At 41.2% G+C, this 26,963-nt stretch overlaps 1 long non-coding RNA gene across 1 annotated transcript in view; it reads left to right on the forward strand.

Moving 5' to 3' along the window:
- Positions 1–26,222, forward strand: part of LOC141989496 (uncharacterized) — a 117,421-nt gene extending 91,199 nt beyond the window's left edge. The window contains exon 4 of the long non-coding RNA XR_012640001.1: positions 26,152–26,222. This is a non-coding gene — a long non-coding RNA (uncharacterized LOC141989496). The remainder of the gene's footprint in view (positions 1–26,151) is intronic.
- The last annotated feature ends 741 nt before the right edge of the window (positions 26,223–26,963 follow it).

Raw genomic sequence — 26,963 nt, forward strand, 5'->3', positions numbered from 1 at the left:
TCCCTTTCCAAATTTCCTTACTCCTTTGCACATCTCCGATTCCATAATCTGAACAGATTCTTCTGGTTTTCAGTTGGCAGGTGCTCCCCCAGGTGATCATGCCAGAGGGAAGCTGTGTGAGGTCAGCGAAACCTAACACTAGAAGGGAGCAGATAAACTGCAAGTTAACTGCTGGTGGTCTTCAGTGCTTGCCCATTACAAAAATCACCATTGGCTAACAGTTATCAAATGGTGGTCTCTGAGATACCACAGCATTTCCCTAGGCTAGCGTCAGGAAATAACTGTGGTACTCTGGATACTGTGATGCGGCAGCTGCTAGTAAATGTTGACTTTTTAACTGGCAGTTGCCATACATGATGGATTGTTGGGGGCTTTTTGTTTTTATTTACCTCAAAACAGAACATATTTATGTGAGCTGCACAAGGGGGAAAGCCAAGAATCCAGCAAATCTGTCTTGGACAAGCAAGTTACATTTGGGCTGATTTTCAGAGCAGTTGAGCACCTGCAGCGCCCATGGAGTGTGAGTGCTCAGCAGCTCTGAAAAATCAGCCCCACCGTTTCTTGAACAGAGACTTTTGCCCTTATATCCGCCCCCACTGTATGCCAAAGAGGGGACCAAATCAAAGTGCAATGAGGTAAAAAATCCCCTCAAGACAGTAGAAAATCTGGAAGGGAACAAACACCACATACTTCCTAGCACAAGAATGCAATGGGGACTCAGGCCCTCGCCCTTAGCCATAGACAAGGAGGGAAAGGCAGGTTCTGGGTCACTCCAGTGGGAGCAAAGGGGGAGAGGGGTCCTGGCAGATCTCTCTCACCCAGAGACCATCTACTTATCAGACCCTGCTCCCCACTTCCCAGAATCCTGCGTGCCATAGATAGCTGGTGGCTAAGGCTAGAGACGGTTTAGAATCCTCCCCCCACCCCCCCCCACACAAAAAAAATCTATTTTCTGAGCTACCCTACCACATGTACCTTTGCCTAACTCGGCAGGCGAAGCCCCATGTCAGGTGGTACCAGGGCCAGGAAGGAGAGGGGGTGGATCATGATGGGGAGCGGGCCCTGCCTGCACGCTGTATTCCTGGCAGTGGAGCTAGATTCCTTGGTGCCAGCAGGGGGTGCTGGCTACTGAGCACCGTTTCCTGGCAAGGTTCACTGGGAATCTTGGGGAAAGTGGGGAGATCCTAAAGGGATTAGAGGGGGGAGAAGGGGAGTCTCAGGAGAGGTAATCTGGGCCCCCTAATTAGTAAAATTCTGATTGCACCCTTTCTGTTGGAATTTAGGAGTGTCACTCAGTGTTAACTCTGCTCCTACAGGGCTTGTCTGGAGGGATTCCAGCAGGGGCAGAAAGAGGTAAAGCTGAGAATGTGTTACCTCAATACCACTAGCTAAATCAGAAGGAAATGCTGCCTAGAGATGCACTGCCACCTTCCTATGGTTAATGGAAGTATGGCTTTTTGGAGAGCAACACTGCCAAGTCGCAGGGGATAATGCAGAGAACATCTCAGAGGGGCAGCCCTGCTGCAGGGCCAGACCTTCACTTCCTGTGGGGAGTCAGAGTTCTGTGAGGTTTATAGGTTGTACCTCTGCCTCTTCAGTGGACCCTAAGCCTGTTCTCACTGAGGGGAGCACTTTGGGAATTTCTGGGCTGTGACTCTCCACCTCCCTCATACCCTTGCTGTATGAGGGTACAGTATGGCCTTAGACATTATTTAAAAGGCTGGGGTGTAAAAGTACAGGCTGACCTGTGTAGCATTCTGATGTGAGGCTTATCTCCAATGTAACAGGCACAAACATGCTATCCTTCACTGTCAAGCATACATGTCTCATTGTTCCAGCTGTTTTTCTCTCAAACAAATATTTATTTTGGAGAAAGCCAGGAAAAGCCAATTCTCCACTTGTGGTTTTGTTTCCTTTTGTCTGTTTCCTGTTCTGCTAAGAAAGTGATGCACTGCAGCTTCTTTTTCAAGCCTATGCCTGGCTCATTGGGAAGGTGGGTAACGAGGCCGTTGGAAGTCACCAAAAACAACTGATAATGTTTAATAACCTTCTGTCCGCTAGCTATTGAAATACATTTCCTCTTATTTCTGGTGGCCAGATTCTAAGAGTTGCTGAGCACCAGCAAATCAAGGAGAGCACCTCTCAATATTTAGTTTAGGAAAGGATCCAGAGAGTCTCTTTTGCCCATCCCCCAAAAGGCTGCAGTAACACTGCCCCCAGAGAATGGTGAGGCAACTGTCCCAAGGGCATTAGAAAGAGGCTGCATCAGGGCCATTAACATGAGCAGTAATTCTCCCACACTAAGAGCCGTAACTGATCCCTGAGCAAAGCCAAAGTAAACAGAACCTCCATGGAGGACCTATGCCAAGGAGTCAGACTATTCCCCCACACCCTACTGATAAAATGAAGAGCCCCAGCACAGCTGCCTTACTGCCAATATTACAGTTTTCAGCATGAAGCAGCACTGGCACACAACCTCATCCATTGGCGGCTTTTGACAATTGGTCCCATATAGATGTGGAGTCACAGGCAATATTATGAACTTCCATGAAGTATGCCACAACAAATTTCCCCTCAGCATCATGCTGGGGCAGCAGAGTTAGCTGCATTCTCACTTCAATAACAATCCCGCCACTGATATCCTAGCTTTTGTAGGAGAGGATGGCAAAGAACAAGTGACAGACAAAACAAATAAACAAATCATTGTCAGTCTGGAGGGAGGATGATGTGATCAATGACAGTTGATCTCCAGGCCCGCAAGAATGGCAGCTGGCTACTGACTGATATCATAGACATCACAGAATATCAGAGTTGGAAGGGACCTCAGGAGGTCATCTAGTCCAATCCCCTGCTCAAAGCAGGACCAATCCCCAATTTTTTTTGCTGAATTTCCCTAAATGGCCCCCTCAAGGATTGAACTCACAATCCTACTGATGTCAAACAACATAAATGCAAATTATTATAAATGTAGAAGGTTTTCACGGTGTAGTTAGGCACCCAGCTCCCATGAATTTCAGTGGTTGCTCTCACATTATGATTATCCTAGCACCCCCAGCTGCCAATCAGAGTCAGGGTATCATTATACTACGTATGCCATGGACTTATATAAAGACAGAGTTCCTTCTCCTTGGCCAATAACTGAACGTCAGGGTTTATCCCATTTAAGTGGGTGAGTATCAGGTTTAATAATCATGTAGTTCAATGTAGTGAGATCTATTAGAAATGCACCATTTGAATGAATTAATCGCGTTGATTTATTAAAAATAAAGTTCAGAAATTTTACTTAGTACTAACATGTCAGACAATAGTATAAAAATCAAATGTACTAACAGTACAGACTATTAGGAAGGCAAGACAAAGCTAAGCAAATGTTGGAAAACAGATGTGCTTGTGCTTACTAAGAGGTCCTTGTGGTTATGTCTGCTGAAGATTCCCAAATACAGTAATTTAAAAAAAATGACTCTTATGAATGCAAATATTAAATATGTTAATTGTTACATCCAGTGTCAGAGGCTTTTTATTTAACTCATTTTCACATTTCTACTGGAAGATGCAGTTCCAGTAGAAATGTGCTATTTTTGGCAAGGAGTTCAAGTCCAGGTGAAGGCATCTATAATAATTTTATTGGGGTCAGAAATGAATAATAAAATATTTACAGATAATTACATTATTTGCCAAGGCAAATCTTAGATCACATGGGTTAGGAATATTGTAACAGTTTTTATGTACAGAAGAAGCAGAAATGGAACAATTAGAACAAACAATAAAACTTCAGGAAGGAGAAAATTTGGTGGTTTGCTAATCCAGCATCTTTTCTCGGTTTAAGTAATGAAGGGTAGCCAAATGTCCAAGTACTTGTATCTGTCATTTTCAAGGCTAGTCATTTTTTCCATAGTTAAACTGTTTCAAAGTTTGGTAAGAAATCTGTCCAGTGTCTCAGTACTCAGCTCTAATAGCATCTGTAGAGCGCAAACATTTTACAAAGAAGGATAAGTATCGTTCAACCCATTTTTATATAATCTGTATTTTCTGAATAGGGATTTCAAGATAATAAACCTGAGTGGAGTGAACAGAAGTACTTTCTCTTTACACTGGTGTAACAAAAATCAGAATCTGGCCTCCGTCTTTAAACTTAACAGATAACTTACAATATCCATGTCTCTGAAAAGAGAAAACAATGGCTATATACATTCTAAAAGAACCTGAGATATTTTTATATTACTGTAGCTTGGAAACCAAGTTACATTTTATGATTTTATGGAAGAGGTCACGCTCCGACAAAAATTGAATCACTTGTTTATAGCTTGGTCTTTATTAACTTAGTGCATTTGATACTTTCTCTTCCAAGTTTGCCAGTCCTTGAATCTGGACTGAAAGCTCTGTAGTGTGCTGCTCTGGAAAAATGCTGTCCAACCTCTGATGAAAGCTGAAATGTTTTTATATTTTTAAAACATTAATAATCTGGAAGATCGGAAATATACTGAAAAGAAGTGCTAATTGTTACATATTATCACCATGAAGCAAACCCTTGGCAAAGCATTAATTACAATAGTCAAATTAATGCCAGATTTGTGTTTTACATTTACTTAGCCCTTTATTTATTTGCATTTATTTCAAAATTATGGACTGCACCCACCAAAGGACTAGCAGACACATATACAAAAATGTCAAGCAATATCCAGAACTCATTGACAAGTGTCAACCCAAATAGATTATGTTGTGATAGTAGGCTGTGGCCAGCGTTTCCATCACTGGGTGTCCTAATGTTAGGTCTTCACCATATTCACGTTTAGCCTTCCCAGGCCACTTGTTTAGATGTCTTCATTTAAATGACTAAATTTCAGCACCCAGTTTAAAATGCTTGCCACACATATTTACTAAATAGTCTTAAAAAGAGCCTACTGAAACCAGTGAGAATTTAGCCATTGAATTCCATGGGGACAGGACTGGTCCCAAAGAATAGATGGTTAGCAGGTTTTGTTCTGAGATTAGGTTCTTTTCCTCAGTAAAAGACTGAAAACAAAAGTTAATAAATTCTCCTCTGATCAAGCCATTTGCCCAAATTAGAACAATTAATGTTGGGACCAAAGAAAGCTGAAAAGAAACACAAATATAACTAGAAAAGAAACAAAGACAAAGCAAGTTTATGGAAAACCAGATGGATTCTGTCTCTAACTGTCAATTTGTCTCCTTTACTCTTTATCAAAGCCAAGTCAGCTCTTCCTCGAGAAGGAAATCAGAAGGAGGTTACCCCCCTCATAAGCCCAGTGATTAAAGCACTCAACCAGGCTCTGATAAATGCAGGTTCAAATCCCTTGTGCCTGCTGTAAAGCAGGGATTTGAACCTAGTCTCCTACATCACTAATGAATGCCCCAACCACTGGGCTATTGGGACAGAGCTTTCTCAAGGTACCTGTTGAAGCTCTTCCTCTTTGTATTAAATACTTAAATAGCTATGGGAGCAGCGACTGGAACCTGGGTGTTCCAGGTGAGTAAATCCTACTAGATTATAGAGTTATTCTCGCACTCACTGTGCCCAATGACTGTTGAAGAATGTTACATAAAGTGAAACACCTTTAACAGATGAGACTGAGAGAACCCCACCTCAGAATAGTCCAGTGATTAGGGCACTTGTCTAGAAGGTGGAAGACCTGGATTCAAGTTTCTACTCTGAATAAGACAGAGGAGGGATTTGAACCCAGCTCTTCTGCATGCACGTTCTAACCAATGGGTTACAGGAGGGCCACAAAAGGAGGAAACACAACCACCACCACAACTTTTGTGGAGGTTCGTTATGTTCTGACCATATGTACCAGACTGGGCCCTACCAGTGAGATAAATGGTGGAATACCTAGTTTGTGACTCTCACCAGGGTTTAGGTGTGAGCAGGGTCGGAGTTACACCTTACACGCCCCTAGGCACAGCATCTTCAGTGCCCCCCCCCGCCTACGGCTGACCTTCATGTTGCACACAGTTTTAGAGAGGGAAGGCGCCCTTAGAACGCCGGTGCCCCTAGGCACGTGCCTACTGTGCCTAATTGGAAATCCGGCCCTGGGTCTGAGGTAGGCACAAAGCTATTTGGAGCTACACAGGACTTATGTGGCTGTGCACATGCTCACCAGCAGAACTTTAGGCATCTGCAGGATTCGCCAGCAGCTGAGCAGTGGTTTTGTGAATGCCAGTGGTGCCTAAATGTCGGAATTAGGTGCCTAAAATGGCAGGTAGGTGCCTACATTCCTCTTCTTAATCTAGACCCTATGCTTCATTTCTGGGTAGTGGCGATTGTTACACATTAGATCCTGCACCCTTGAAATAAAGGGAACTTTGCCATTAATTTTAAGGGGAGCAGAATCAGGGCCTATTTTTGGTGGTTCCATGACTGTTTGACTGCCCAGTGTAATGCACAAAGCATACACTTGGCTTCTGATGCATCATATATTAGAATAATGGCATAATAAACAGTGCCTTAGAAGAGCGCCATCCCTTTTACATGTAATGTATTATGTTTTCAGATTGAAAATGCAAAGATGAAAGTATTGCCGCCAGTGCAGCTACACAACCTTCTTTGGAATAGACAGAATTAAAGGTGAAAATTAACTTTGCGTTCTTCAGTATTTCAAATGGAAGCCACCTAAAAACTAGCAAAGGCATCCGGGATAAACAAGCGCTGGCTTGCGAAGTTGGGCAGCTTGTGAAAAGCCATGCAGAATGTTATGCTTCTTTGAGAATATTTTTAAAAAATCATCTCCGGGTAGCAAATATTTAGCATCATCAATGTTCCAACTCATTTTTAAATAAAAAAAGGCACAAAACATTATTCCCTCTAGGCTCGTCCCTGAATAAAATCAAAACTGCTGTTTTTGTCAATGTCTGAGAAAAATATAGCCTCTGTAGACAACGCAAAAAGAATTAAAGTTTTTACATTACTGTTTTTCATTTCCACTTTTCCATCTCCCCTCCAGGTGCCAATAACTGAAAATTTATCCGATGATTGTAAAACACAGTGTATTCTAAAACACATGGGGGTGAGTGACAACAAGAAATCCTTTGTTAGCTTATGCATTTTTCCATACACTAATCATTACCCTATGGTGCAATGTACATAATTTAGATCTATAATAATCTAGCTATGAGTATGTGATTGTCTAATTGGACACAGCAGGCTCTTTGTTTTTGTCTACTCACTATTTAAACTGTATGTTATAAACACAGAACACTTGTGCTTAAATAACAATTTTGGAAAAAGAAATGTTAATATAATTGGATCCATTCTCACCATTCCCAGCCCCCTCCCCTACTTCTTTCTCAATTACTCCTTGCAGACCTCAGATTAATTAAAATAGGAAATATCATAGCTTCAGCTCATTTGCTGCAACACATACAACGTGTGTCTATCAACTACAATTATATACCATATGTATTGGCCCAAATCTTGTCCTCAGTTCTGTTTTTCCCATCATCATTAGAACCATGCAGCATTGCCTTCAAAAACACATGTGCTTTTTGGATAAAGTCTTGCTTTTCTCAACATTAGGCCCCAGTCTTGCAAATGGTTCTGCATGGGGGGGGACCCTCATGATAGTATATAAGTCAGTGGGCCTCCACTTGGCCATAGATATCCACCCACATGGAACAGATTACAGGATTGGAGCATTAGGCCAAGATTTTCAAAAGTAACTAGTGATTTTGCGTGCCTCGCTTTCTGGGTGCCTGGACTGAGACACCTTAAATGGGGACTGATTTTCAGAAATGCTGAGCACCCATCTGGTGAAACATAAGGCCCCTTCAAGGTCCAGCTGGTTGGCACCCAAATATAATGTTACCTAAACAGAGTTTAGTTTGCTAGTTTTGAAAAGCTGGCCTTAGTCCCTATCATTAGCAGGCTCAAGCCAACAGGGCAAAATAATTTAAGGCAGCATGTGTATGTTATAAATACATAGATGATTAACACACACACACACACACAGGGTGTTGTATGGTGTGGCATGGCATAAGAGTTTTATCAGCATGAGTTTGAGGTGATAGGATTATTCACAAGTGGTGGGTAAAGCCACAAGTGAATTAAGGACGTCATCCCAAACAATTGCTGATATGAGCTCACACCATCATGTAATTGGCATATGCCACCTATGTTACAGGAACACTAATTTGGAAATATTTGCTATAGTTGTAAAATAATGGGTTAGTGTTATTTTTGTACCCTTCCACATGTAAAGCCAGGTATCTTCATTACTGTGTTTCAGATAGTGCCTCCAAAAATCATCTTAAAAAGCTTTATATCATCATAGCATAGCATCCGATACATGCACAGTGTGACCCCTGTTAATCTCCCACTGTAACTAACCATGGGAGAGACCAAATCTGATAATACACATCAAGACCACAATAGAAGACATAGACATAGGTGTCAACATAAATGGCCCCTTTTAGGGCCTCAGCCAAAGATGGCACTCAAAATTATCAGTTTCAACACGGTGGAATTTTCTGCAGAGAAGGCTGACATTACATCTGGCATGAAAGCAAATGTGTGTTTACAAGAGACAGAGAGAACAGCACCAAATATCCCAGCATATTGCTGTTAACATTGTAAGTAACATCTATGGCAGCACAATATTTGCACATGACAAAAGATTGGTGAAAACCAGTGCCAGGAAACTCTATGCTGCAATAGAACTTATCATGGTTGAACTCAATCAAATAGACTTTCGGTTCACAAATCACCAGGTGAACAGTTTGCCTGGCCAACCAACTTTGCTCTCCCAGAAAAAACGTACTTTGTCAGAGGTGACTTCAACAGTCACAACGCAATCTGGGAATACCCCAACAAGAGGGAAGAAATTGAAAAGCAGGTTGCAATAAATAACTTGCCCCTGCTCTACAACTTCAAGTATCTTCCAAAGGGCCGCCTGAACCTAGGAGTTCAGCCTCAGCCTAAACTTTGCCACCTCTAAAAATGCAAGGAATTTCAGAAGGGAGGCCACAGCAACAATCTCAGAGCACAGCATAGACAATCTCAGAGCTACACAATCTCAGAGCTACACCTGTAGCTCACGAAACCTTATGCTCAAATAAATTGGTTAGTCTCTAAGGTGCCACAAGTACTCCTTTTCTTTTTCCATCTGTAATGTTACTCTGACGCACAAGCATTATGGAGAATTTGTCTTCCTGGTATGGAAGACTGCCCAAAAGCACATCCCCAGGGGATGTTGGACACTAAATGTACCTGGACTTTCAGAACAGACAAGCCAACAATATAAGCAATATTCAGACCTGTTTGACTTGATCCCTTTGGTGAAGAAACCACTGGGTTTGGGGAAATGCTTTTGAGAAAGATTGGAAAGGAGTGGCACCATTGTTGAGGGAGCTGATTGAAAATAACAAATCTATGCCATAATAACAAAAAAAGCATTGGCCTCCATTCACAAGCTGAACCCTGATGGACAATAACCAAAGTGCATTGCCCAAGTCTCTCCCAACGAAGTCACATAACAACTCATTTTAAATGATAAACCAGCCCACAAAGCATAGTGCAGAACAAAACGAAGTTAGGCAGGAACTTCACTCACTCCTTAGAGATAGCGAAGTCCACAATGAGCAGCTCAACAGGAGCTGACAATAGCCGTGAGAACTCTGAAATGTGGGCACGCAGCTGGACTTCATGGCATATCTAATGAACTATTACTACCTTTCAGGATGTGAGCAAAGAAGTGGCTGCTTGACTTCCTTAATTCCTGCATGGAGACAATGCAGATACCCAGGCTTTGTGGATGCACTACTCAAACCACATAAAAGGCTAATACTGTAAAGAGTTACCACCCAACATCCTTACTCTGCTCAACCTACAAGCTATATGAGTGGATGACAGTGCATCGAATAGTGCTAATAATAGAAGGGCTGCTGACTGATGACCAGCACCCAGGACATTCAGATTGGGGCTAAATTGTAAACCTAACTCAATACTGTACATCAAAGATGACTTCAAAACCTGCAAAATTACAGGGGCTGTGTTTGTTGATCTGTTGGCTGAGTATGACACTGTGAACCATTGTGCACTTCTACTGAGATTGGCAAGATGGTCCAGGTCATCTCCCTGCTTCAGAATTGATGTTTCTTTGCAGAGATGGATGGGCAGAAAAGTCAATGGCATAATGAATATTGCCAAGGTTCAGTGCTATCACACTTTCTGCTTAATGTCTAAACAAATGATTGACCAGAATTTTCCAACATGCACAGATTCATTTATGCAGATGATCTTTGCATTGTCACCTGATCAAAAAGATTTGAGGACACTGGGTGCATTCTACTTGGTTCCCTGCGTGGAAAATACTATTGCACATGGTTTTTGAATGCTTACCCTAGCAAGACAGAAGCATGCATCTTCCACCTGAAATGCCATTTAAGTCCAATCGAAAACTCCAAATATCTTGGGATAGTCCAACCCTTGAGCACTATGAACTTTTGTTGCACCTTGTGCTCATATTAGACTGAAATCTGACATTCAAAGAGCACCTCAAGAAGCTGAAAAAGAAAGTGAACTCCAGTAATTGTAGGTTTCAGAGTAGCAGCCGTGTTAGTCTGTATTCGCAAAAAGAAAAGGAGTACTTGTGGCACCTTAGAGACTAACAAATTTATTTGAGCATAAGCTTTCGTGAGCTACAGCTCACTTCGCATCCGATGAAGTGAGCTGTAGCTCACGAAAGCTTATGCTCAAATAAATTTGTTAGTCTCTAAGGTGCCACAAGTACTCCTTTTCTTTTTTCCAGTAATTGTGTACTCCAGAAGCAGGCCAATAAAAAATGGGGTGACGATTCTAATATACTCAGAGCGATTAGTCTCACACTATTATTTAATTGCAGAGTACTGTGCTCCACTATTTTCGCACTCAAGCCATGCACACAAAATTGATATTGAACTATGTCAGTCCTCAAGGATCATCACAAAGACTTTAAAATTGACTCCCATGCTGTTGCTATATGGCCTTGTAGGTCTTGCATCATCAGAGAGGCAGGATGCCTGCTGTAAAAAAGAGACAAAATCAGGTCCATGATCCAAGACATCCACTGTGTGCACAGATTCCACCACCTATGAGGCTGAAGTCCAGAGAGAGCTTTCCTCTGAAAATCCCTTACCTCAAAATACCACTATGGAAGGCTACAGAGTAACAAAATGGCAGGAAATGCAGATGATTCTGGAGAACTAGCTTCCTTCAGAGCAGCACCCTCCAAGCACTGACCTTAAATAAAAATAGTGATGTACACTAAATCGAGTGAGAGGCGGGGTGATAATATGACCAAGTGCAAGTTCAGGAATAACCCCAAATATGAATGTGGAGGGCCTAGACAAACATTTGAACATTGCCTGATGCAGTGCCTGTTGCCAACATCCTGTACTCCCTAGGATCCATTCGAGAGAGGTGATAAATCACAATCAAGATCTGGTGTTTGGAGTGACAAGTCATGATAATGATTTTAAGGTCTAGCATCTCATCACCTGGATCGACTGGTCTTCAGCTGTCTGCGCCAATCACAACACGTCCACCATTCTTCTCGCACTCTTGCCTTTCTTCTCCACATTTGTCCGAAACATTTAACAATGTCATCTTCCCATCTTCTTGGAGGCCGACCGGGTGGTCTTTTCTGTTCTCACGGGTACCACTCAGCAATGATTGCGGTCCACCTATTGTCCGTGAGCTGTGCTGTGCCCATCTCATGATGTTATGACTGTTTTCCATGACAATATCTTTCACACCGCTGTGTTCTCTGATCATTTCATTTGGGATGTGATCCAGAAGGGAAATTCCCAACATAGCTCGTTCCATTGCCCTTTCAGCTACCAACTGCCACTGTTCTTCTCTCTTCGTCAGTGTCCACGTTTCACTGCCATACAGCATGGCTGGCAGCACTGTTGAATTGAAGATATTTGTACGTGTGGTCTTGTCGATTTTTTCCTTTGAGGACATCCTTGATGGAATTAAACACACACCATCCTGCCCGAATCCTTTGTGAGAGTTCTCCGTTCAGGTCTTGGCGCATATTAACTTCTTGGCCCAGATATATGTACTGTTCCACTTCTTTGATTTCTTCTCCTGTTACCGTTATTCGGGCTTTTTGTAAGATATCTGATCACATGTATTTTGTTTTGCAGCAGTTCATTTTCAGGCTGACCTGACTGCTTTTCTTGTCGAGTCTTCTTAGCATGCTCTGCAGTTGGTTAGTGCTTTTGGCAATTAGTACGATGTCATCCACAAATCTGAGATGGGATAATCATTCTCCGTGTATGTTGACACCACTCCTCCAATTGATTTTGTTCATAACCATTTCGAGGCAGGTGGTGAATAGTTTTGGTGAAATCGTATCTCTTTGCTTTACGCCTTTCTCAATTGGGATGAGGAGGGGAGTTTCGAGGAGAGTAATATCTGTTGTACATCCAGTATTCGCTTCCTTCAACAAACTGATGTATTGCATGTTAATGCCCTGCTCTGCGAGTGCCTTTAATGTTGCATTAAACTCGACGCTATCGAAGGCCTTTTCATAGTCGACAAAAGCAATGCACAGCGGGAGTTTGTATTCCCTCACTCTTTCTAGGAGCTGGCTAAGGGTAAATATATGGTCGATCATGCTGAAATTTCTTCAAAACCCTGCCTGCTCTCTTGGCTGTTGCTCTTCCAGACTCTGCAAGAGTTGGTTCATTATCACCGTTGTAAAGAGCTTGTAGATGTGAGAGAGCAGGCATAGAGGGCAGTAGTTCTTAAGATTTTCTCGATCGCCCTTCTTGTGCAGCAAGATGGTATTCGACTCCTTCCAGCTTGATGGTATTTTTCCTTCTTCAAGATATCGACTAAATCTTAAAGTGAGGGCCTTCCAAAGTTTTTCGCCTCCTGCAGAAATCATTTCTGACGTTATTCCATCTTTGCCTGGAGCTTTTCCCTTCTTCATCTGGTGTCGTGCGCTTAGGACTTTGCTGACGATTATTGGTGGGACATGTTTTTCTGACTCTGGGAGCATTGGGAGAGGGACGTTGATTCTTGATTTGAACAGTTCTGTATAGAATTCCTTGCAGACCTCCTCCATCCCTGCTCTGTCGATTACTGTCTCTCCGTCCTTGTTCTTCAATGCTGTTACACTCAATCTATATTGTGTCAATTCCCGATTGCATGTCCTGAGGCTCTTGCGTGATTCAGCTGTTTTGAGGAGCTTTTCTTTCCAGAAGTTCTCAAAGACGTCCTTCAGTTTTCGCCGTATAAGCTTGCACAGAATGGAGTATTCGAGGTTGTTATCGGAGCTCCTTTTCATGTTTCTCCGCTTCTCCAACAAGCTTTTTATTTCATTCAAGATTCTTCCCTTCACCTTCTTCAGCTTTTCAATTTCAGCTGCTTTTATGCAACATCTCAGCTTGTCAGCAAAGATACTATAGCCCTCATCACACTTTCCGTCTGGGTCCAGTCAAACCCAGAAATTGCTTTCTTCAGCTTTGCTTCATTGAATGTCTTCGGCCACTGTTTCCTGTTTGCCATCTGTAACACCTTCTTTTCCACCGCTTCGTCGAAAATCAACTTCGCTCTAAGCAGGTGATGGTCACTGCCGGTGTTGAAAGGCTGCACCACCGAGACGTCTTGAACGATGCACCTTTTATTGACTAAAATATAGTTGATTTCATTCTTGCTTTTCACGTTTGGCACAATCCATGTCCACCTTTGTACCAGGTGTTTGCCACGTACAGTTCTTTCATTTCTGCCATCGCTACTAGCCTTTCTCCTCTTTCATTTGTTTCGCCACTGCTGTATTTCCCTATGAACTTTTCACCAGCTTTCCCTCACCCGACCTTGGTGTTGAAATCTCCCATCATGACAGTGTAAGTGGACTTTTGCGCGAGGGCTCTTTCGAGCTCTCGGTAGAATTCTTCCACTTCTTCATCCTCACTTCCACTTGTGGGAGCGTAGGCCTGGATGACCTTGAGGGTAGCTTTTGACTCTATCTGAAGATGCAGCACACCAATACGTGATGATATTAGCTGGTATGATATGACTTTCGAACACCAATCCTCACTGACGATAAATCCAACTCCTTCAACATTTCTAGCACCATCTCCCTTTCTGAGCCTCACAGCACTTCCATCCTTCCAGTTGACTTCCAACTCCTTCTTTCGTTGGGTTTCACAGACACCGAGGATATCGCATCTTGTCCTTTTCTTCTCCTCCATCAGATTGTTTAACGTTTCCTCCCTCGCCAGTGACCTACAATTGAAAGTACACACAGCGAGGGTTGTCTTTTTCCATGTTGGCCTAACACCTGACATTTTTAGCAGCCTCTCTTCATTCAATTTCTGCTCCACCACCGTAGAACAGTTCAAAGATGCGCAAGGAACTAAGACCCATTTACTCGTGTTGTTTTAGCTGTTAACTTCAAGCCATCCTACTGGCGGGCAGGCATGCATACCTCCTCAAGCTTAGCTAGCCTTCAACCTCTAAGGAGAAGGAAAACCGCTCTTTCCTCTGAGAGAGCAATCCCCCTCCCTGGATTGGATAGTCCAACACCCTTGTAGCAGGGTTAGACCATAGCTGTCAGATGGCCAGGGTCACCGCTGCGCCACGATGAGGCGCTGAGGTAGGATTTTGCAATATCTCATATTTTACGGAATCCTGAGGATAGTTCAAATTTGCACTAGCTTACAATAGCCCCATGGTACTTTTATGCCAGTTGGGACTGTTTGAGCACAGTGATCTCCAGCCATGCCCCCTTTCACCTCTGGAGTGGTTTAATCAGCATCTTTTTTTACCCGTTACCCATGATTTCCTTCCTTTACCTTATAACCCAACTTTCATAGGCAGCAAAACCTCTGCCTTTTATATACTTGGCCTATTTGTATTTTAACAAAAACTCTTACATTTCACAGCTGAATCAGAGTGCTAATAAACTTGCGCCTTTTCTGGCACAAGCTAGTTCTTAATTCAGTACAATTTATCCTTAAGGAAGAAAGTAGAAAATTGGAAAACAATCTGAAATAGATTAATTACATCTGACTCCTTATTTTGTTGAGTTCTTAATACTTTTTTTAGCTCAGTACTCGTGGATATTAATTTTTCACTGTGTAAAATTTGGATGGATCAGTATATAATTGGATGTATGTGACAGAAATGTCAATATTGAAAAGGTCTTGTGCAGTATCTGTTTGAATTGAACAATTCAACAATTGCAATCGGTTTTTTTCCTCTGGCGAAAATATAGGTTTCCATGTTTGAAACCCCATTACAAGAACGCACCAGCCTTTCATAAGGCTGAGAAAGAAATATAAATGACTATGATTAATATGGCAAAATGATTCTTTTAATTGTTACCAGTAGCATTTGGAACAGCAACAGTGAAGACTATGTTCAAATAAATGTGTTAGTCTCTAAGGTGCCACAAGGACTCCTGTTCTTTTTGCGGATACAGACTAACACGGCTGCTACTCTGAAATCAGTGAAGACCATGTTTCCACGCAGAACTATGTAATGGCAGTGACGTGTCAGGTAAACTGAACTGGGGGAAATTATATGCTGAAGCATTAGATCAAAGCAAAAGTACTCAAAATATGTTCGCATCTCTGCTATCAAATTGTGTTAGGTTGCAGTTTTTACACCACTCAGGAAACAGAAAAAATATCATGTTATTTAGTGACCAATCACAAACCATATTCCAAGAATAAGTTGCTGCAAACAAGGTAAGGTAATCCTTAAGTGAGTGGACAAATTTGTAATGGCCACCCTCTTCCAAATATTTCTAGAGCCAGATAATGCCATTTATTTCAACCATAGGAAGCTGCCTTCAAATATGTGTAGATTCTAGACAATATGAGCCAGCCACATCCCCTGCAACAGACAATCTGGCTTTACACATTCTAGGTGAGAATACTGACCCACTGTAGGTAGAAAACTTTTGACAGGGTGGAGGTAAATCCCCTAGGAATTCCTCCATTTGCAAAAGTTAATTTAAAAGCATAGAATGGCCACCCCTAAGACAGTTATTAGTGCAGTAAACCTGTAAAAAAAAACCAAAAACCATATTTTCTTTGTACTTTCCTTGTATATTACTACAGTACAAAGGGATCATTATAAATGAAGGCATACATGTTTGTGCACAGCTGTCTGGGGGTAATTCAGGCTTATAAGGGAGTATGTGCCACGCACTAAACTGCAGTCTGACAAAAAACCTTGCTGCTGCAGCTGGTTTGAAGCATCTAAGAGCCTGGGAACTGTGGGCAAGTTATATTAAAAAGACAGTAATCATAGCATCCTGTACAGTTTAATTGGAAAGAGTAATTTCATGATTGCAGTTAGCTTGAGTGAGGCACATTGCTCCAATTATGTGTATCATCAGTGCACACGCAAAGACTAAAAACTACCTATATAATCAGGACAATTTAAAATATTCCTGACTTCCATGATTACAATTAGTCTGCGTGAATTATTTGCCAATCGTAAGATTACCTAACATCATAAAGTAAGGAACAGCTATTTTAAAGGTGAAATAGGTTCATAGATTTTAGGGCATTGTGATCATCTGGCCTCACCTCCTCTATAACATGAGCCATAAGAATCATAGGAATGATGGATGATGACCAAATATGTGGAGGAATTTATGTTCTGCCTCAATGAAATTTTGTTTTTTAAATACTGCCCAGCTACAGCTGCATTATCATAATTTTTATTGTTCAGTGTGTCATTGATGGGGATGCTACACATGTTACTGGTTGGGACATATTCTCTCTGGAAAGGTCATTGAACAATTATGTTAATCTGAGCATATAACGGCTGTAAATTAGTTGTAAATATAGTTTTAAAACAAATTGTGTTTGAGCTACAATTTTCCGTGCTTCATCTCAGTCCAGTGTCTTTTTTTTTTTTAATTAAAGTTTGGGCACAATCAGTTATGTCCTTTGGAATTATGAGGAAAAAATGCAATTTCCTCATATATTCCTAAGTGCTAATATAACTCAAAAAGGCTGAAGCTAAAAACTTCAAATTTGAATTGCTTTGCTGCCCTCAACAAGGATGGGGGAAACAATTCAAGTTTAAAACCACTTAAAATTGGCAAGTTTGGACCTGACCATATATATGTATATACACACACACACACCCCTTAGAGCAATACAAAATGTTGATTATTTGCAGATAAGGACATGTTTGTTAAAGAAGCCTCACTTAAGGTTCTTTCTATTAAGGACAACATTAAGTATATCTCAGTTAAAGATGTCCACATTTATTTCTCCCCCTCTCTCTCTCTTTTTCTTTAAAAAAAAAAACCTGAGGGAAATTAAGAACCTGATTCTGCAAGGCACTGAGCAGCTCCTGGAATGATGAAGTCAATGGGAGCTGAAGGTACTCTGTATCTTGCAGAAGTAAGCCCAGTGGGAAATCAAGAACATAAAAATAAGTAGATCAATTGCCTGTCTGGAAACACCTCTTTGCTTGTAACACTTTGAGCTAAGCTCACAATGTGAACAGCTAATGAAATAGCTTCTTTTTCACTTGTGCAAATAGTATAATATTGAACTTGAATGAATGTTAAGAAGCGTCTCAAAACTCTGAAATAGTTTGGATCTGAAGCCAAACTATGCAACTGGCCTATCTTTGGGAAACTTCAGATTTGGAACCATATTCAGATCTGGCTCCAAACTTTGTAACTCCATCTTTACCTTTTGTAAATTGTCTCTTCCATCCTATTAGGTGTTTGCATATTCCTGCCAGTAATATCATTTAAAGAATTTCACAATTTATACCAGAATTCTATGATTGATTATTGATATGCAGAGTACGTTTTCCACAGTACTTGCTTTCTGTACCTTTAAAAAAAAATCTACATCTGTGCTGTTGTTTTATTTCCAAACTTTTATTTCAGCTCACCTGGGCATTTCAAATTTCAGTGAAGAAAATATTTCTTAGAACTACAAAAAATATTAATTTTGGTGTGCTTTGTTTGCATCCGTTCAGGTGGCTGCTTAGCCAAATACTTTATAAAAGTATTGTGCTTAATTTACAAAAAGCTTTATTCAATGAAACAGCAGAGTGCCCTGTTGGCCTGTTCAGTTGTATACATATCAGACATCTGGAAAAATGCTCTAATTCAATACTGCAAAATAGCCTAGGAAAATCAGAAGTTCTTCTCTCTACAGACAGTTATAAGCCAGAGTGACACCATTCAGTAGATCCTTGATGCTAGCTTAATTACTTTGTCTGTTTACAGCTGAAGAGCTCCTTTTCTCACTTCCACCTGGCATACCCATTTTGTTAGAGTCAGAGTTCCAGCAAGTGCTCCCTTCTAAATCCAGGAAAAGTGTCTCTAGGTCAACTTCCAGTTGTTCATTCTGTAGGTCTTTATTTTATTTACCAACACAAAAAATAGATTCATCGTGGGTTTGTTTCCTCTCATGCTGTCTTGTGCTGATTTTTTTCCTACCATGGGGCCACCTTGTCCTTATTTAACATGATTATGTTTAAATTTCAGTCTATAACCTTTGCCATTGTTTTTCCTTAATAGAAAAAAGATGCTGCACTATTACGGTGGCGTCATTTTCCATTGAAACCATTCAAATTTAGTGTGGCTCCATAGTTAATATGCTTGAGATTGCCTAAGATTTTTTTCCCCTGACAAACCAAAGAGAAAAATATTGATTAAAATATGAAGCATAAAGATCTGTTACTGTCAATATTTGACTCTGTATATAAAGTTGGCAGTTGTTTAACAGTTATTCCACTTTATAATGATTACCACTGGAAATGTAATATTTTTTTTCTCCCTGCCTTTCCCAAATATACTCCATATGTAACTAACAATTCCATATGTTTATCTCATACACTCAGATTTCTTGCAGCCCTGCTTCCTCTGTGTAAAAGAGGGGTCTCTACTGCTCAAAAGACCTGGTGGTTTCTGAATTTTATACATGCTCTCAGTTACAGCCATTCAGCAACAATGAAATCAATAATTCTGAAGAAATCCAGGCTTTCATTTGGATCACATAGTGCAGACCAGACCGGAGAATATATTTATAATAACTAGTTTAATATTTACTTATATTGGTCAACAGACGGTAAAACAGCATAAAAAGAAACACTTAGAACAGTTTTGCACAGAAAAAATGTCTACATTAATTTATGCCACCACTAAATCTAAAGTCAGGAAAGTACATGATTTTCAAAAGTTACAGAAATATATTTTGTTTTGCCTAATCATGCTAGAGATCGGACATTTCCTCTCTTGTGTTTCTCTGTCTCAGAGCTGAAAAGTAGATTTTTGATTAATCTCTCCCTCACCTGACCAATGCCCCTCTATCAGTGGTGTCAGATACCACTGTGTTAGGCATGAATATGTAGACAGACAGAAGCAACACATCTTCTTGTCAGAGCAATCTCCTTGGAGCAGCCCCACCCTGGTCCTGCGTCCCCACAGGAGCAAACAGCAGAGCAGGGAGTGTCTCCCAATTATTTATTCTCCTGTTGGTGTCTCCCTCAGGACTAAAGCATTCGCACTCCTGGGCCCCCACCTTCCCCAAACGCCATTGTACCACCACCTCCAGCAAACATATTTTTTTCTCACTTCCTGAGTAGGCTGGTTGATATTTGGTTGTCCTCTCCAAGTACACCAGTGCTCATTGGCGGTTTCAAAAACACATTTACTCTCAGCTGCAAACTTCACTATCTGACTGATCAATTTTTGCCCTCAGTAACACCTGCATACCCTTTTGGACATACATTGAATAACATTAATATCATTTACCCCAAAGTACTACACGGCAACCCTATCCGCAGACTCAAATTTTGTGGATTCTTCTTGGCAGAAAGCAGTATTTTTGGTAATGCAAATTTCCTTGATTTCAGCCAGCATGGCACAGCTACTTCCCAACAGGGTAGATATATTTTCTGTGATCCTACTGTAACCAAAATAAAGGAGTAACTCAAACTGGCCTTCCCAATCATTTCTTTCATCTGGAAAGGGGGGTCTGCCAGAAATCATACTTTATATTGCATGATCCAGTTTAAAGAATATTTTCCTCTAAAAACTATGGTACCATGGGACCCAGAATTTATAAGAACTCGAAAATCCATTGACGAGGGAACTCAACTTGTGTTGAAATGTACTGTGTATAAATTATATCCGTCAGCTACTTCTTGGAAAACCATCAGAACGAGGCTCTCTAAATTGCATTGTTAACCATTTTGTCCTCTCACAACTTGGTACCCATTTATGGGATCATGGCCAGGTATAAGAGATGTTAGCATATTAAGAAGGTGGCTGAAAACACATAGAAATGGGAAGATTTGGGTAAGGAAAACAAGTTTTATGTATGTTTATCTCTCAACCGCAGTGCATAAAATCAAGTTGTTTGTAATCAGCAGTAAGGGTTACACTAATCTTTTTCATGACTCATAGTCTCATCTCTTGACCCCAGCCGTGTTATGTAATGACAATTCTCTTCATCTTACTGCATGTTCCTTGGGACAATTTACTACAGATGTGGAAGAAAACGTCAGCCCAGCATGAAAACAAAGACTTGTTTAATAATTATTTTAAGCGTTCATTTGAAATTACAAAGCATATATGTGGTCTGTTTCTGAACTATTTTATGTCTATCATAATTCTTAAACTCATCAAAAGCTAATTAGGAAGAAAGACTTCACAAATGAAGAGTAGGGTGACTAAAAATGTAGAACCTCTTTTGTTGTGACACTATCTGCAAAATGTAAAATTATATTGAAGAGATGGGCTGAAATCAAAACCTTTGTTTGGACCAACTCTGAACTACTGGAGTGTCCAAAATCCTAACATGAGCTTGCAACCTGTTGTCTGCTTCATCTATTTAGATTGTAAACTCTTCAGGTGAGGAAGAATCTCTTATATGTACATCACTTATCACAACGGGACCTTAATCGGGGTTGGGGCTTCTAGACAACAACTTTGCCACCACTAGCAACATTTTTTTCCTACCATCGTTGTGTTGATTAGCAACCATTAACTGGAGTTGTTTAAAATGTTAATATACACAGCAATGCGTATTTTTATCCTGCATTCTAAAAGGAGAATCTATTGGTATCCGGACCGCTCAACTGACCTTGGTTGCATGTGACTGTCCTGCTTTGATCCCTTTCCCAACATCCTTGTCCCCGATGAAGCAGAACATTTCCCAAATTCAGAGACATCAAGAGGGGTGATGGGGGAGAGAAGGGGCAATTTGCCCTGGGCCCCCAAACCAAGTTCTGTTGTCATCTAGTGCACGGGGTCACAACGCTACTCAAGTTTTGCCCAGCTACCCCTCTGTTTCTGTATATCAAGGGGCAGCCCAACCAAATTTGAGTGGCACTGTGACCCCGTGTTCTAGGTTGCAATGCCAATCAAATTTTGCCCATCCGCCCTTCCATTTCCACCTGTGGAGATGCAGACAGACCAAATCTGACATGCAGATGGACCAAATCTGAGTGGCGTTGCATGTCACTTTAGCCACTTGAGCTGTTGGGAGATATGGGTCACTGCATAGAAAAGGTTACTGACAGCAATAAGGGTTTGACAGTGGTGTGCTGTAATACAAGTGTATGTGTAATCATAGCTCACTCTAGAGGCTTGCCCACATACAGAGTAAGAGCCTGCTATCAGTACCACCTAAAGAGTTACTCCTTTAGCTCAGGGGGTAGAAAGCGGTGGTTTGGCGGCTGAAGGTTTTATCCCTGCAGCTGACTCATGGTGGAGGGTTGTTACAAATCAACCCCAGCAGAGAAAGAAACAATAGCCCTAGTGAAATAGCCCCACAGGACATAAAAGTTTATCCCTTGTGATTCATTACAAAGAAGTACTGATAAAAGAAGTTCCATATTAGATTGTAAGCTCTTTGGGCGGGAAATGTTCTTTTGTTTTGTGTTTACATAGCACCTTGGGTTGCTGGTCCAAAATTGAGTCTGCTAGGCATTACTGCAATGCAAATAATAAATAACAACAAATTAATAATCTGGTAGAAATCAGAAATAAACTTCAGGGACAATGAACTGCAATTCCATCCACTTAGCAAAGTCCACGCAGTTCCCATTTCAAGGAAGGTAAAATAATAATCACACAGAGCAGAGAATTAACTGGAGTGTTTTCATTTCTAAGAAAAGCCAATCTAGAAGAGGCATAGGCTCTTGTCAACTTTGTTGCTAGTTGGTTGCACTAAAAAAATTACAGTTGTTTGGAAATGAGAAGAGGAATTTTCAAGTGTGCAATTGACAAGATGCAACAATAGCACCTTCATCTGTTGTGAAATAACGTGAGCAAACTTGTATCACAAAATCAGTTTCCCAGAGTGCTGATAATAGCTATTTATAATATTTACATTGCTTTTCTCTTTCAAAAAAAAGTTCTACCAAGCTTGATATAAAGACATTAAGAGTTATATTTTGCTTATTTTCTTTTGTACATCTGTTATCTTCTTGTAGCCAATTTTCCTTGAAAAATTGATGTTTTGTTGAAGCACATCCAGTAGCTGCACAGCTGGTGCTGCTGTGCCGATTAGCAATCTATTACTCAACACTCAGAGTACAGTATAAACCTTGGGAAAGTGGGTGGATCATGCCTCCAAATATCAAGAGCATCTGAACAAACCCACTATCCCTGCAGTTTTTTTTACAAACTCAGAGCAGAAAAACAGAAACTCACCCACTTTTCATAGTGCAGCGATACAATAATATACATTCCCTTCTCACTTGTTTTGGTTTACCCTCCCAGACAATCCATAGAAGCTACAACTAAATTAACATTCAGAAATGATCCCCTTTCAAGGGATAACATTGCCACAAATGATTATCTAAAAATCTTTGTTGTGCATTTTGTTAACTTGAGCAAACACATATTAAGGTTATTTATATTAATATCCAAAATACAATTTTAGCAAACTACCATATAAATTAAATCTAAGATGATCTTGCCAGATAATAGCCCTTGAGATGGGAGTAAAATCTTTTGCAGAGTTAATACCTTATTGGTGTTCTTTCCATTTAATCACCCTTTTGTTTCTGCTGGACAGCCTCTGCTACTTTATTTTCCCAAATCCTACTCCAGACCACAGGTGAACCAAAATGGGTGCATTCTTTGGAAGCGGACATGGAAATCGCTGCACTATTTGTGTTAAATTTTCCTTCATTCTTCTAGAGGGAAAAGTTCACCCTAAACATTTACACAGGAAATAAGAACGGCTTATCACTGCTGTTACCAAAGTTCTGGAATAGAATCTAGACATAGAATAATAGAAATGTGAGCTGGAAGGGACCTCAAGAAGTCATCAAGTCCAGCCCCCTGTGCTGAGGCAGGACCCATTAAAACTAGACCATCCTTGACAAGTGTTTGTCCAACCTGTTTTTAAAAACCTGCAATGATGGATATTCCACAACCTCCCTTGGAAGCCCATTCCAGAGCTTATTATCCTTAGAGTTAGAAAGTTCTCCTAATATCCAACCTAAATATCCCTTGCTGTGGATTAAGCCCATTACTTCTTGCCCTACCTTCGGTGGGCATAGAAAACAACTGATCACAGCCCTTTTTATAACAGCCCTTAACATATTTGAAAACTATTAACAGATCCCCTCTCAGTCTTCTTTTCTCAACATGCCCAGGTTTTTTTTAGCCTTTCCTTATAGGTCAGGTTTTCTAAACCTTTCGTCATTTTTTTGCTCTCCCCTGGAATTTCTCCATTCTCTACTGACTGTGAGTAGTCCATGTTCCTGCTATTCTGCAACTGCCACCTCAAGAACTCCACAACTCATGAACTTCCCTTGCATCTGTCCCTTCCCTCCATGTCATATTCCACCAGCAATTTCTGAAAAGGTGGAATCTTTGCCAGACCTTTCGTGTTTGTCTAGCCTTCACCTCCACCACACAATCCTTTCGCCAGACATTTTCCGGGCTCACTCTTCTGGTCCAGAACATACTTTCTTTATGAGAAATTTCCCTGAAACTGAGCTTCCCCACTGGCTTAGGATATAGGGATAAGGTTCCAGTATGTTTTTTCCCCTCTTATCGTTGTATTGGTGACATATGCATATTCCCCATCACAGGATATGTGCTGCACACCTCAGATTCCCCTCCCTGAGCTAGCACACTATCACAGATTTCAAGAAGGAACTGAAAATCTGTTCCAGATAGTTTTTAATGAATCATCTAGTGTATGTATGTGTAGCACAGCTCTCTACTCCATGGAATGCCAGTGTATGCGACTATACGTCCCCTTTAGCAGCTGGCCCACCAAGGAGTATCTGCTATAGATAGTATTTTGGGGGCATATATTCTCTGTAGGTCAGCCATTTGAATGAGACATAGTCACAAGCACATGAGCAGTTCTGATACTCCATCCAGTAAAGGGTAGCAATGTGTGCCCACAGATTGGCCAATACAAGTTACACTCCAAATTATCACTGATTGGAGGAGGGGGGGGAAAGGGAAAGAAAAGATGACTTAGGCCAGCACTTTCAGAAGTGGCCACTAATTCTGAGTGACTGGTTTTGAAGTGCCCAACTTGAGACATTTTAACGGTGTGCCAAGTTGGGCCTCCAAAAATGGAGACGCAAATTCGGAGGTTGCTTATGAAATTTTGGACAGAGTGTATTAGCAAGATGAGGTTATGGCAGCAGTTCAATTTGGAAGCGACTGAGAATTGTTTTGCTTTGTTGTGTCATTTGACGCAATGCTGACATGATGGGTATGCACATTACACCAAACTCCTCTGCAAATGATGCTGTTGACATTAACATCAGAAAAATTGCATATATGCAGTACACATAGTAGCTGTGGACTGTCTAAATATAATTCAGGAAGGTTTTATATTCTCTTTGGGAAGAATGCTGATGACCAGGTAGCACCAGAATATCTTAGAGGTTGTTAAATTGGTGGCAGTAGTAAAATCATAGTTGGAAGACTCATAGTTTATCCTAATAATAATAAAAACTTTAAGACTAACCTTAGTAGTATTCTGGACTGAAAAGTCTTATTAAGAGTATATTATGTGTTCTTAAAGTAGCTACTTACTTCTGTCCTAGTTAGTTTACATATATGACCAGACAGGTAGAATCACAAAGGAACTTAGTTGTGGTGAAGCTCAGCATTGCCATACCTAACTTTTAGGCGCTAGAGTTGTAAAAGGATGTTGGTGCCTAACTGCTACTTTTGGTACCTAAATCCCAGAATCAGGCACCACTGGGATTCACAAAACCCCTGCTCAGTGCCTCAAACTGCTTGGCATCTAAATTTTTGCAGTAAAGGTTCCCTAGGCACCTATGTTTCAGCTATGAGCATGTGCATGCCGCCCCATGCCAGGCACCTGGATGTCTCAGCCACCCTGTGATGCATGAACTGGGGAAAGATATATGTTCCTCCGCCTAAATCACCTGCAGGTCCTGATTTGATAAGCATGCTCAGACCTCACCGGCTCGATTGGGCCCCTATAGGCAAGTTTACACAGAGCAGCCAAGAGGGAGGAAGCCTTCCCTCATAACTTTTATCCCAGTGGTTACGGTACCCACCTCAGAAGTGGGAAACCCCCGGTTCAAGTTTCCTCATCCACCTGAGGTGGAGGAGGGATTTGAACAGGGACCTGCATCTCTGAAGTGAGTGGCATAACCACTGGGTTATAGGGTATTCTGATGTGGGGTCTCTTGGTTTCTCCTGTTGAAATTGTTCTATTGTGGATAGTAAATAAAAAATGCCTGTGGAGCAGGAGGACTGGATCCTCGTCTTCCACCTCCCACGTGAGTACTCATGCATGTCTGTGTTCTCTTTCTCTCCCACTCTCCACTCCCCTACTCCCCCCAAATTATTTTCAAAGGCACAAATGTCAGTTAGGCACCTAACTCTCATTTTTGCCTCCCACTTGGGTCCCTGTATCTCATTTCCTTATCTGTGAAATTAGGATAATAATACTTCCTTTCTCCCTTCCTTTGTGTGTCTAGACTGTAAGTTCCTCAGGGCAGGGACTGACTGTTACAATATTGTGTTGTGTTATATATGTGTTAGAGCATCTATGGGGCCCCCAATCTCAGTTTGGACCTGGAGGTGCGACCATCATTATATAAATGATAAATAATCATTATAACTTGAATGAAAACACTACGCAAACTCTTAGCAATGGCGGAGAGCTGTATCAAAAGTATTCTAATTACAGCAGAGGAAAGTCCTGGGACTGATCTGGCCAGGAGGGAGAGCCACAACACCGGAGGAAGTTGCTGCCTTGAGAGAGAGGAAGATACCATGCTACATGCAGCTGCCAGAAGGTACCTTGTGGTGAGCAGATACCATGCATGCTGCCTTAACCCAGAGGGTAACCTTGGGACAGTTGCAGGAGGGAATAGGAAGTGGCCTGGGGAAGGCAGCCTTTAGCGCCCCTGGCTGTCAGATCACTGATAGTCCGTAAAGGGCCCTAGGTTGGAGCCTGGTGGACTGGGAGGGTGCGGGCTCCCCTACCAATCACTGCCCCTGCAAGTCGTGGGCCTAAACCCCTGCCCAGCAGGTGATGCTCCTCTATCAACCAGCCTCTGAGCGAGGACTGTCACACCATCATATATTCCTTTACCTACTAAACCTGTGTTTCTACATATCATTAAAATAAAAGGAAAGTACATCCATAGTAAATGAGACAAAAATCTTTATAAATTAGCTACAGGGTTCCTGTGTCACCAGGTTTAATTCTGTAACAATAGCAGCATTTGAGAAGTTCTATAAAAGTATTCTAATTACAGAAGAAACCCAAGGAAATCATTCAGATCCTATCTGTGTTCCTCTAATATTCTTCTTGTATTTTTAATTTTTTTTTTTTTTTAAAAAGCCTTCTTTAACAGGCACATCCTGTGTTGTCAGTTTTGTGCAGCTCCCCCTCCTGTTCAGGCTGCATAATTCACAAGATGTAATAGGAGGAAGGAAATTTTGTGTAAATTATTTTTTACATTTTAAAATAACACAGTAGGGAGATTAGAAACT

Source organism: Natator depressus, chromosome 6 (assembly GCF_965152275.1).
Source record: "Natator depressus isolate rNatDep1 chromosome 6, rNatDep2.hap1, whole genome shotgun sequence".
Taxonomy (NCBI): domain Eukaryota; kingdom Metazoa; phylum Chordata; order Testudines; family Cheloniidae; genus Natator; species Natator depressus.